Source organism: Salvelinus fontinalis, chromosome 11, assembly GCF_029448725.1.
Source record: "Salvelinus fontinalis isolate EN_2023a chromosome 11, ASM2944872v1, whole genome shotgun sequence".
Classification (NCBI taxonomy): Eukaryota; Metazoa; Chordata; class Actinopteri; order Salmoniformes; family Salmonidae; genus Salvelinus; species Salvelinus fontinalis.
In genome coordinates this window covers 23,820,277-23,833,760 of record NC_074675.1, presented here as the reverse complement: position 1 = coordinate 23,833,760, position 13,484 = coordinate 23,820,277, and positions in this window count along the sequence as shown.

Genomic DNA, 13,484 nt, shown 5'->3' with positions numbered 1-13,484 from the left:
AGACAACTTGATGATGGTTTTGGAGTCGTGTGTGGCCATGTAGATGTGGGTGAACAGGGAGTACAGGAGGGGACTAAGCACACACCTCTGTGGGGCTCCCGAGTTGAGGGTCAGCGTGGCAGAGGTAACGTTGCCTACCATCACCACCTGGGGCCCCAGAGACGCTGAGCTGTAGTCAATGAACAGCGTTCGCACATAGGTATTCCTCTTATCTAGGTGAGTGAGGGCAGTGTGGAGTGCAATTGAGATTGCATCGTCTATGGATCTGTTGAGCGGTGTGCAAATTGTGAGTCTAGAGTGTCTGGAATGATGGAGTTGATGTGTGCCATAACCAGCCTTTCAAAACACTTCATGATTACAGATGTGAGTGCTACAGGGCGGTAGTCATTGTGGCAGGTAGCCTAAGAGTTCTTGGGAACAGGAATGATGGTGGTCAGTTTGAGACATGTGGGGATTACAGACTGGGTCAAGGAGAGGTTGAAAATGACCATGAATATGCCTGCCAGCTGTTGTGCGTATGCTCTGAGAACGTGCCCAGGAATACCGTCCGACCCCGCGGCCTTACGAGTGTTGACCTGATTAAGGTTCACGTCGTCCTCGGAGAGCGAGATCACCCAGTCCCATGGGTCAGCGGGGGCTCCCGTGCGCGGCTCTGTGTTCTTATTATCGAAGCGTGCATAAAATGCATTCAGTTCGTTTGGTAGAGAGGCATCGTTGGGTAGATCATGGCTGGGTCTTCCTTTGTAATCCGGAATGGACTAGAGCCCCTGCCACATGCGACGGGCGTCGGGCGTCGGAGCCTGTGTAATACGATTCCACCTTGTTCCTATATTGTCCTTTTGCTTGTTTGATGGCTCTGCAGAGGTCATAGTCCAAATGCATGTTTGATTACCTTGACCCACGCTGGATGCCATTTTGGCCACAAACAGAGACACCAAAAGATGAGCCACCAAAAGATGAGCCACCATAGGAAGAAAAATTGTCTTTGACCAAAGGTTGTTGGCTTTGACCCAAATCATATGATAGATATAATGACTAGGTTGTATAGTGTAATATAGTGTAAAATCTGGGTCGATGCTGTTGTTAATCTGAAGTGTTTTTAATGTTAGAATGATTGAAAAGTACGGTTTGCTTCATTCAACCTATTCTATAAAATTTGTCTGAAATCAAATAAATTCGAAACATCAAGGTGATTTTTTATATTGAATGAAAGCTTCTATATTGCTTTCAACACCCTTTGTGCATTGGATAGTGGTGGGGGCAATGTAGTGACGGCAGCCTATCAGAAGTGTTGGGGACGTGGCTTAATGGGGCGTGGCTTTCAGTTTGTTATTTTTACCCACCCATGAGCGTGATTGTGGTCTATTGCCTTCCTCATTCACATTTTAAACTATATTGGCCATTTCATAAGTGCATGTGATACTAATTAGCCTTATACACTTTCTATGTTAAGCTAGCCAGTGCTTGGTTTCAATATTGTCGCTACTAAATGTCTTATGTTTGGAAACATTATTTCAAGTTATTAAACCAGCTTCATTTCTTGATCTACAGGGAATGTATTTAATTGTTTGTAACCAAATTTAAGAAACGTGGATAGGTAATTACAAATTAAAAGTGAACTTGGAACAATATGGGTTGAATTTACATAAAAAATGAGTTTGTATTTGTTATTTATTAGGTTTAACCAAAGGGGAAAAGTACGTTGAGTGTTGAAAGAAATAGGTTGCATCTTCAAATATAGGTTTGGTAAAAATCCAATAAAACTGTTGAATTTAATTATATATTTGGTTTCAAAATATTTCAATTTTTTTCAATTGAATATACCTAATACTTGTAACCAGTTGAATATTTTAATTTTTAGGTTGATCCAAGGAGTCATTTTTTACAGAACCATCCCACCTCACACGCCCTCAGCTGCAGCTATTAGAAAGGACATGTGTGAAAGAGATTGGCCTATAATTGGACAGTAGTTGCCATCATGTGAGAGATATTTTCAGGGATACGTTCCTGTAAAGATTTGGCAAAGGCTTCTTGTCTCGACCCCAAATGCTCTCTCACTCTCTCTTGCTCTCATGTCTGTGTCACGAGGAATTTCCCCAAAAGGATCCTAGAGTAAATTCATGGTTTTGAGTAGTCCATTCCTGCTAAGTTGTTCCCTTAGTCAAGGTTTTGTATGATATTTTTAGATCGATCATGTCAGGTTTTGCCATTTGCCATTTATAGGACTAGGCCTACTTCACACAGCTTTAAGTGGATTTCTTGAGTTTATAGTATACAAGCATAATTATATATATATATATATATATATATATATATATACAGTTGAAGTCAGAAGTTTACATACACTTAGGTTGGAGTCATTAAAATTTGTTTTTCAAACACTACACATATTTCTTGTTAAAAAACTATAGTTTTGGCAAGTCGGTTAGGACATCTACTTTGTGCATGTTACAGATATTTTTTCAACAATTGTTTACAGACAGATTATTTAACTTATAATTTCACTGTATCACAATTCCAGTGGGTCAGAAGTTTACATACACTAAGTTGACTGTGCCTTTAAACAGCTTGGAAAATTCCCGAAAATTATGTCATGGCTTTAGAAGCTTCTGATAGGCTAATTGACATAATTTGAGTCAATTGGAGGTGTACCTGTGGATGTATTTCAAGGCCTACCTTCAAACTCAGTGCCTCTTTGCTTGACATCATGGGAAAATCAAAAGAAATCAGTCAAAACCTCAGAAAAAAAATTGCAGACCTCCACAAGTCTGGTTCATCTTTGGGAGCAATTTCCAAATGCCTGAAGGTACCACGTTCATCTGTACAAACAATACTATGCAAGTATAAACACAATGGGACCACGCAGCCGTCATACCGCTCAGGAAGGAGACGCGTTCTGTCTCCTAGAGATGAACGTACTTTGGTGTGAAAAGTGCAAATCAATCCCAGAACAACAGCAAAGGAGCTTGTGAAGATGCTGGAGGAAACGGGTACAAAAGTATCTATATCCACAGTAAAATGAGTCATATATCGACATAACCTGAAAGGCCGCTCAGCAAGGAAGAAGCCACTGCTCCAAAACCGCCATAAAAAAGCCAGACTACGGTTTGCAACTGCACATGGGGACAAAGATCGTACTTTTTGGAGAAATGTCCTTTGGTCTGATGAAACATAAATAGAACTGTTTGGCCATAATGACCATCGTTATGTTTGGAGGAAAAAGGGGGAGGCTTGCAAGCCGAAGAACACCATCCCAACCGTGAAGCACGGGGTGGCAGCATCATGTTGTGGGGGTGCTTTGCTGCAGGAGGGACTGGTGCACTTCACAAAATAGATGGCTTCATGAGGATGGAACATTATGTGGATATATTGAAGCAACATCTCAAGACATCAGTCAGGAAGTTAAAGCTTGGTCGCAAATGGGTCTTCCAAATGGACAATGACCCCAAGCATACTCCCAAAGTTGTGGCAAAATGGCTTAAGGACAACAAAGTCAAGGTATTGGAGTGGCCATTACAAAGCCCTGACCTCAATCCTATAGAACATTTGTGGGCAGAATAAAAAAGCATGTGCGAGCAAGGAGGCCTACAAACCTGACACGGTTACACCAGCTCTGTCAGGAGGAATGAGCCAAAATTCACCCAACTTATTTTGGGAAGCATGTGGAAGGCTACCCGAAACGTTTGACCCAAGTTAAACAATTTAAAGGCAACGCTACCAATACTAATTGAGTGTATGTAAACTTCTGACCCACTGGGACCCACTGGGAATGTGATGAAAGAAATAAAAGCTTAAATAAATCATTCTCTCTACTATATTACTGACATTTCACATTCTTAAAATAAAGTGGTGATTAGTTAATACACTAACAGCTCACAGACGGTAGGCAATTGAGGTCACAGTTATGGAAACTTAGGACACTAAAAGGCCTTTCTACTGACTCTGAAAAACACCAAAAGAAAGATGCCCGGGGTCCCTGCTCATCTGCGTGAACGTGCCTTAGGCATGCTGCAAGGAGGCAATGTCCGTACTGTGAGACACCTAAGACAGAGCTACAGGGAGACAGGATGGACAGCTGATCGTCCTCGCAGTGGCAGGCCACGTGTAACAACACCTGCACAGGATCGGTACATCCGAACATCACACCTGTGGGACAGGTACAGGGTGGCAACAACAACTGCCCGAGTTACACCAGGAACGCACAATCCCTCCATCAGTACTCAGATTGTCCGCAATAGGCTGAGAGAGGCTGGACTGAGGGCTTGTAGGCCTGTTGTAAGGCAGGTCCTCACCAGACATCACCGGCAACAACGTCGCCTATGGGCACAAACACACCGTCGCTGGACGAGACAGGACTGGCAAAAAGTGCTCTTCACTGACTAGTCGCGGTTTTGTCTCACAAGGGGTGATGGTTGGATTCGCATTTATCGACGATGGAATGAGCATTACACCGAGGCCTGTACTCTGGAGCGGGATCGATTTGGAGGTGGAGGGTCTCACAGCAAGAACTGGCAAATCTGGTGCAGTCCATGAGGAGGAGATGCACTGCTGTACTTATTGCAGCTGGTGGCCACACCAGATACTGTCTGTTACGTTTGATTTTGACCCCCCCTTTGTTCAGGGACACATTATTCCGTTTCTGTTAGTCACATGTCTGTGGAACTTGTTCAGTTTATGTCTCAGTTGTTGAATCGTCTTATGTTCATACAAAAATTTACACACGTTAAGTTTGCTGAAAATAAACGTAGTTGACAGTGAGAGGACGTTTCTTTTTTTGCTGAGTTTTAATATATATTTATATATATATATATACAAAAAATATCTCAATTAGTGATATCTGCACACAATTATTTATTTTATTACCTGGTATTACCTAGTTAAATAAAGGTTAAATTAAAATTAAAAATATGTCTAAATTACCACAATGCAAGCAAAAGCCACAACCATAATAAAAGTGCAATTCCCCCTTACCACCAGCAGATGGCACTGCAGCACAAGTTTTTAATCAGCGGTAAAGTCACAAAGTGTCAGAAACCTTCCCAATGCAAATATATATTATGTAATATGAGCATAACACACTAACCTCATGTGAACTGAAATCATTGACACAAATAATCATGAGGCTTATTTAAAGACATAAAGACCTATTTGAACTATAATATAACTATCCGGCGTGTTGTTAGGTATATGTGAGTGATAAAGTACTTTTGAGGACACGATGCTGCATAAGAGACAGACAGACAGGGGCTTGTTTGTCAAGCTCTCTGGGCAGACCGATGATCTCCTGACAGACTGGGGACCAACACACTCTCTCTCTCTCTCTCTCTCTCTCTCTCTCTCACACACACACTATATCCCCCCTCTCTCCCTCTACAGTACCCTTCTTCATCCCTCTCTCTCTCTTTCACCATCTTTCTCCATCTTTCTCCTTCTTTCTCCATATTTCTCTCTCTCTTTCTCTCGCTCTCTCTCTCTCTCTCTCTTTCTCTATCTTTCTCTCTCTTGTCTCACTTTGTCCCCCTCTGAATCAACACTGCACAGGATTTGGCTGCACATCAGAGAAACAGCTAGGGCTTCTGCTTTTGCTTTTGCCACTTGGCATTTAATACTGTTTGCGTGGGACCACTTTCACTGATAATTAGCCTAAGCCAACACCGTGTGAGATGATTTGTCTAAAAATATGCTTGCGGACAAAGCGCATGAGACCAGTATGTCCTGAAAGCCCAGGGTATACCCCAGAAGACAGCCTGCCTGCCTGTATGTATGTATGTATGTATGTATGTATGTATGTATGTATGTATGTATGTATGTATGTATGTATGTATGTATGTATGTATGTGTGGATGTACGTATGTACGTATGTGTGTATGTGTGTATGTGTGTATGTGTGTATGTATGTATGTATGTATGTATGTATGTATGTATGTATGTATGTATGTATGTATGTATGTATGTATGTATGTATGTATAGCACTCATCATGATGCTTCAAGTTGCTTTGCATGTATCTTCAGCAGGCATCACAGTGATCCAATGTTGTTTATGTCATCCTTAGTAGTGTCAAGTGTGTTTGTTTCATGTCACGGCGATAAGGTATAAGAAGGAGAGGAAATAGAGGGATGAGGGGAGGAGGTGGAGGATGTGTGAGGGGGAAATGAGGTGGGTTTGTTGGTGAGCAGCATTTTGGATGAGCTTCGAGGAAGCAGGGTGGTAGGGAGGGAGGCAGGAGAGGAAGTGTTTGAGCCGAGGTCCCCCGAGGTTCTCGATGGCAGCAGCGGCTCCAGCAAGTGAGTGAATATATGATGAGTTGTTTTTGTGAGCCACGGCTTAGCCAGGGCTCCTAATGCAAGGAGACAAGCCATTCCTGAGGAAATGTCCCGCGGGACACTTGCCCTGGCCCGGCCTGAACTCTTCATAAAACCCCTGTACGGCCCTGGCTACCCTGCCTGTCCTTTTGTCATCATGTCCACTGTGACAGCCACAGAGCCACCATAAATCACCCAGGCCCTAGATTCATCAGAGATCCATTGGGACCGCACGACTCCAACACCGTCATCAAGTTTGCTGACGATACGACAGTGTCTGATCGCCGGCGACGATGAGACAGCCTACAGGAAGGAGGTCAATGACATTACAGTGTGGTGCTGGGACAACAACCCACCCCTTGACGTGAGTAAGACCAAGGAGCTGAAACACGTGCCCATCCACATCAACGGAGCTGCAGTGGAGCGGGTCGAGAGCTTCAAGTTCCTTGGGGTCCAAATCCCTAAGAACTTAAAATGGTCTACACACACACGCACAGGCCCAGAAAATTGTTAAACACTCCAGCCACCCAAGCTATAGACTGTTCTCTATGCATCCGCACAGCAAGCGGTACCAGTGCATCAAGTCTGACACCAACAGGCTTCTGAACAGTTTATATCCCCAAGCCAGAAGACTGCTAAGTAGCTAACAAAATGGCTAAACGGACTGAGTTGACCCTTGTATTTACACTCTCTATGCACACTCACAGGACTCGACACACTCACACACACTGACACTACAACACACACATAACATGCACACACATTTATCTACACACACGAACACACTCACATACAATCTTAATTTACGCTGCTGTTTATCATACATCCTGATGTCTAGTCACCTTTCCCCTATACATACAGTGCATTCGGAAAGTATTCAGACCCCTTGACTTTTTCCACATTTTGCAAACCTGGTCAAGAACTACAGGAAATGTATGATCTCTGTAATTGCAAACAAAGGTTTCTGTACCAAATATTAAGTTCTGCTTTTCTGATGTATCAAATACTTATGTCATGCAATAAAATGCAAATGAATTACTTAAAAATCATACAATGTGATTTTCTGGATTTTTGTTTTAGATTCCGTCTCTCACAGTTGAAGTGTACCAATGATAAAAATTACAGACCTCTACATGCTTTACAAGTAGGAAAACCTGCAAAATCGGCAGTGTATCAAATACTTGTTCTCCCTACTGTATCAGGATTTTTTTTTTGAATAAGGCTGTAACATAACAGAAATGTGGAAAAAGGGTCTGAATACTTTCCGAATGCTCTGTATCTACTCACTGTCTATCACTCCAGTATCCCTGCACATTGCAAATATGGTATTGGAACTGACCCTATATATACAGTGGCTTCTTACTTTCTCGTGTACTTCTCATGTGTTTATGTTCTACCTCGTGTTATTTTTAGTACTACATTGATCACTGCATTGTTGGGTTTGAAACTTGAAAAACCAACCAACTCAGTCAACCACAATCTAAGGGAAAGGCAGAGGTAATGTTTACTATTGGTAACTAATACATATTTTTTTTTTTTTACCTTTATTTAACTAGGCAAGTCAGTTAAGAACAAATTCTTAGGAACAGTGGGTTAACTGCCTTGTTCAGGGGCAGAACGACAGATGTTTACCTTGTCAGCTCGGGGATTTTATCTTGCAACCTTTCGGTTACTAGTCCAACGCTCTAACCACTAGGTTGCCTGCCTGTAACGATCGTCTAAGGGAGGAGACCAAAACGCAGCATGGTAAGTGTTCATTTTAATTTAATAAATAATCGGAACACTGAAACAACAAAAAACAACAAATAGAGTGAACGAAACGAAACAGTCCTGTCTGGTGCAGACACAAAACAGAAAACAACTACCCACAAAACCCATGTGGGCAAGAGCTACCTAAGTATGGTTCTCAATCAGAGACAACGATAGACAGCTGCCTCTGATTGAGAACCACACAGTCCAACCAACAAAGAAATCAAAACATAGAACACAGAACATAGAATGCCCACCCCAACTCACACCCTGACCAAACCAAAATAGAGACAGAAAAAGGATCTCTAGGGTCAGGGCGTGACACTGTCGCCCCAATGGTTAACGTATGGTTACTGTAAGAAGAGGGTGTTCTCTTGAGGATGACCCCAAAGCCCATAACAGTGTGTAGATAATCTTACAGCCTTTTGTAGAAATGTAACCCCTAGATTTGTCTAAAAAACAGAAGTTACATAGAAGCCAGATTGAGCTAAATGCCAGAGTAACATGTAACAGTGAGGGCACTGGGTTGGCAGTAATGGCTGCTGTCCTACACTTCTTCATGGACAGCTGTGCACTGGTGTTGGCATGGCGTTCAGGTGACAGAAGGGTTCAATCACAGAGACTTTGCTCCTAATGCACCGAGGCAGATATATGAGCCTGGCTTCAAAACCGTTTTGTTCTGTTTTTATGCAAAATATGTTAATAGCTTTTGTTAATCCCTTTGTGAATTGAAAAACAGTATTATTTCAATCATGTTCATTACGAAATTAATTTTAATATTGTAACGGCTTTCCTCTTCCTCCTCTGAGGATGAAGAGTAACAAGGATCGGAGAACCAATGCGCAGCGTGGTAAGTGTTCATGATGAATTTTAATAGAACAAAACTGAACACTGAAATACAAAACAATAAAGTAACGACCGAAAAACGAAACAGTTCTGTGTGGAACATACAGACACGGAAGACAACCACCCACAAAACACAACAGAAAACAGGCTACCTAAATATGGTTCCCAATCAGAGACAATGACTAACACCTGCCTCTGATTGAGAACCATATCAAGCCAAACGAGAAACCCAACATAGAAACACAAAACATAGAATACCCACCCAACCCACGTCCTGACCAACTAAAACAAAGAAATAACACAAGAACTAGGGTCAGAACGTGACAAATATTTGCTTTTTCAAGATTAAAGTAGAATTGACACAACATTAACCACAATAACATAAAGCCTTTTAATTAAAATTTTCAAAGGACACATTTAGTATGCAATATTGGGTACAATATACAGCACAGTAGGATTGCGAGATTGACAATCTTGGACAGAAAGGGGTGATTTCTGGGTGATTCATCCAAAGTTCAGAGATGAAGTGAAACTGTGTGTGTGCGCGTGTATATGTGAGTTAATGTGGATAAGAGTGTGTGTGTGTGTGTGTGTGTTTGTGTGCTAGATCAATCCTCTGCAACTGCCTGTCTGTGTGTGAGTGTGCCCTGTGGAAGTTCATACAGAGCGAAGACCCATATTGAGACACAACACAATACTGACCGCTTCACCTGAATGGATTTCATTTGGGATGCGACGCTGTGTCTCTCTCTCCTGAAGGGGAAGGTCATTAGCAGCAGCACTGCCCCTCTCTATCACCTCCCTCCCTCCCTCCATCTCTCTCTCCCCTCACTCACTCCTTGGCATTAATCCTTCTGGGTCAGAGATAGCTTGGGCTGTCGTGTTCCCCTCTTTCATCTTTCCCCCTCACCACTAGGCCCAGAGCAGCAGATGACAGAGGGAGGAAGAAGGGATGGTGAAAGTTGGGTAGTAAGGAGATGGGAATAGATAAGAAGGAGAGAAAGGAGGAAGGAGGAAGAGAAGAGATAGAAGGAAAGATCGAGTGAGGGATAGAGTGAGGGATAGGAGGAAAAGACTGTTGTGTTCCCTGCCTGGCGACTAGGAGGTGACCCTGGGTCTGATCGATTTTCTGTGGAACAGCTACACAACCCTAAATCACCTGTGTCCCATCCGCACAATGTTTCAGTGCTCAGCGCAGGTGCCACCGAATAATGCTTTGTTATCGCTGCCTCACAAAACACGGCCCCCGTCATGAAATCCATCTTCCTTCTCCTTCTTTTCACCCCCAAACACAATCCCCAGGACCTGAGTGACTGAAACGTGACCGTACATTAAAACCTCTAAACATCTTGTATTGTAAAACACTGTAACTCGTAGGACAAGCACTAGGTAATGCTATCAATTTCCAATTCCAAGAGGCAGGAGAGAGAGAGAGATAGAGAGAGAGAGAGAGAGAGAGAGAGAGAGAGAGAGAGAGAGAGAGAGAGAGAGAGAGAGAGAGAGAGAGAGAGAGAGAGAGAGACAGGAGAGAGAGAGACAGGAGAGAGAGAGAGAGAGAGAGGGAGAGGGAGAGGACGAGGGAGAGGGAGAGGGAGAGGGAGAGGGAGAGGGAGAGGGAGAGGGAAAGGGAAAAGGCAGAGTGTATGGTTGGTGGGGATGTTGTGCCATACGGTGCTCCATCAGTTCTCATCAGCCTGTCAGGTAGTCAGTGTGGCAGTGTTAGGGCCCAGGCCCCCTGTGTAGTGGGCCCTGTCAATGAGAGGGGCCCTGGTGGGCCTGATTAATGCTCTCTCCACAGTGCTCCCAATGGGAGACCACTTCCAGCACACACTCCACCTCCAACCAACACACATGCTGCACAGTTCTGGGTCTGCGCGCCATAGCTACTGCCATCACTCTGTGACAGGCAGAAACCCACTGACAATGTCCCTGGACTGGGGATGGTGTGGTTATTGGCCAAGACAGGTAATGTCATGACAGTATGTATGTAAGGGATTCGTGTGTAGGGTGTGTGTGTGTGTGTGTGTGTGTGTGTGTGTGTGTGTGTGTGCTTCTATGTCTGGTGAGTACAGCACATAAATTATGTTTTTTAATTGTGTCTTTATTACGCAACACACACACACAATTACACATAGACATCATAAACATGTACACACATACCATCATGGGCTCTGAAGGCTGGATGATAATGAGCCCAGACACACTGCGTGTTTAACGCCCCAAACATCTGTGTTGTCTCACAACATCAGCTGATAACAGCTCAAGCAGCAAGGCCAGCAGGGCCTGTTGGTCTGGTTGTTCTGTATGTGTGTGTGTGTGTGTTCTTGTCCTTTTTATGTGTGCGCACGGTCATCAGCTGATCCCAGACAGGCAGCCCAAGAAAGAGAGAGACATTGGGAAGGCCCATGATTAACTCGGGAGGAGACGTGGGCTTAGTGGGAACATAAAAGGGGGGGGGGGGGAGAAAAAGAGAATGTAGGGAAGGGAGGGAGAGAGAGAGTGAGAGAGGGGGAGGGAAGGAAGGAAGGAAGGCGGGAGGGAAGGAAGGAAGGAAGGAAGGAAGGAAGGACGGAATTAAGGAAGGAAGGAAGGAAGGAAGGAAGGAAGGAAGGAAGGAAGGAAGGACGGAAGGAAGGAAGGAAGGAAGGAAGGAAGGAAGGAAGGAAGGAAGGAAGGAAGGAAGGAAGGAAGGAAGGAAGGAAGGAAGGAAGGAAGGAAGGAAGGAAGGAAGGAGAGAATGCTTGAGGGAAATAGTGCCATGGGAACAATTTAGATTTACCAGACTGAAATGAAGAAGTAGGATAAAGATCTGAAGGCAGAAAATATAGTTTATGAAGTAGAAATGCGTAGTCAGCAGAGAAAGTAAGGATGGCTCTGGGTTACTAAAACGAGCAGTAGATTGGTGTACATTTAACAATGGTTTATATGATATGATTTGTGTGAATCTGTATCATGGAACAGTAACATATACAACTAAAATACAATGATGAACTATCAAAAAACCTTATTCAACCAGTCATGTAAGCCATGATAGTCAAGCCAAGCTCTGAGCCATCTTTCAGCCTCACCTCTGCCCTCTGAGCATGCTAAAAGTCTGACCTGTACTGTATACCCTAGGCCAGGTATTCACAAACTGGGGCTATACATTTGGGTGAGGTTTTTTTCTCGCCTGAGTAGCCTTGTTTCACTGCCAAAAATAGAATTAAACCATCTAGTGTTCAGCGAAATATCAACACAATGTCAAATACAGGTAGCCTAGTCAAATAATGAACATCCAATCACATTAACCGTTACTCTCTCGCGGGAAACCTTCCCTCTTGCGCAGACATTTAGAAACGAAACATGGCAATTTGAAAAATAAGCCACAGGATTTTTTTGAGCGAGAATAAAGATGACTTTCGAGTAGTAAGACATGAATAAAAGCGACGGATACCATTCATAAGAAGGGGCTAGAAGCGTCTTATATGGTGAGCTACCGAGTGGCTTAGACAGGCAAGCCCCATACTATTGTGGAGGACTTAATTCTATATGGCTGGGACAATGATGGGGAAAAAGGCTCAAAAAACTATACAGACAATGCCTTCATTAACCAACACTGTTTCACGACGCATCAGTGACATGGCTGGAGATGTTTTGAAACAATTACTGCTTCGCATACAAGCCAGTGAATTATATGCGTTACATCTGGATGAGTCAACAGATGTGGCGGGCCTGTCACAGCTCCTGGTATATGTCCGTTACGTTTATGGGGGGTCAATTAATGAATACATCCGAATTCTGCAAACCACTGGAAACCAGGACAACATCAGGGATTATTTTTTAAAGTACTGGACAGCTTTGTGATATCAAATGGACTTTGGTGGTCAAGATATGTTGGTATCTGTACTGATGGCGCAAAAGCCATGGCAGGGAGACATAGTGGAGTGGTAACGCGATTGCAAGCAGTTGCTACTGACGCCACTTGGGTACACTGCAGCATCCACAGAGGCTCTAGCTGCCAAGGGAATGCCTGACAGCTTGAAAGACATTTTGGACATTACAGTGAAAATGGTTAACTTTGTTAAAGGAAGGCCCCTGAACTCTTATGTATTTTCTGCATTATGCAATGATATGGGCAGCGACCATGTAACGCTTTTACAACATACAGAAGTGCGCTGGTTATCAAGGGGAAAAGTGTTGACACGTTTTTTCGAACTGAGAGACAAGCTTAAAATTTTCTTTACTGACCATAATTTTCACTTGTCTGACCGCTTGCATGATGACAAGTTTCTCACACGACTGGCCTATCTGGGTGATGTTTTTTCTAGCCTGAATGATCTGAATCTAGGATTACAGGGACTCTCCGCAACTATATTCAATGTGCGGGATAAAATTGAGGCTATGATTAAGAAGTTGGAGCTCTTCTCTGACTGCATTAACAAGGACAATGCACAGGTCTTTCCATCAATGTATGATTTTTATTGTGCAAATGAACTCCAGCTTTTGGACAATGTCAAATGTGTTATAGAGAAGCAACTGAGGGAGTTGGGTGCACAATTACGCAGGTACTTTCCCCGAAATGGATGACACAAACAACTGGATTCGT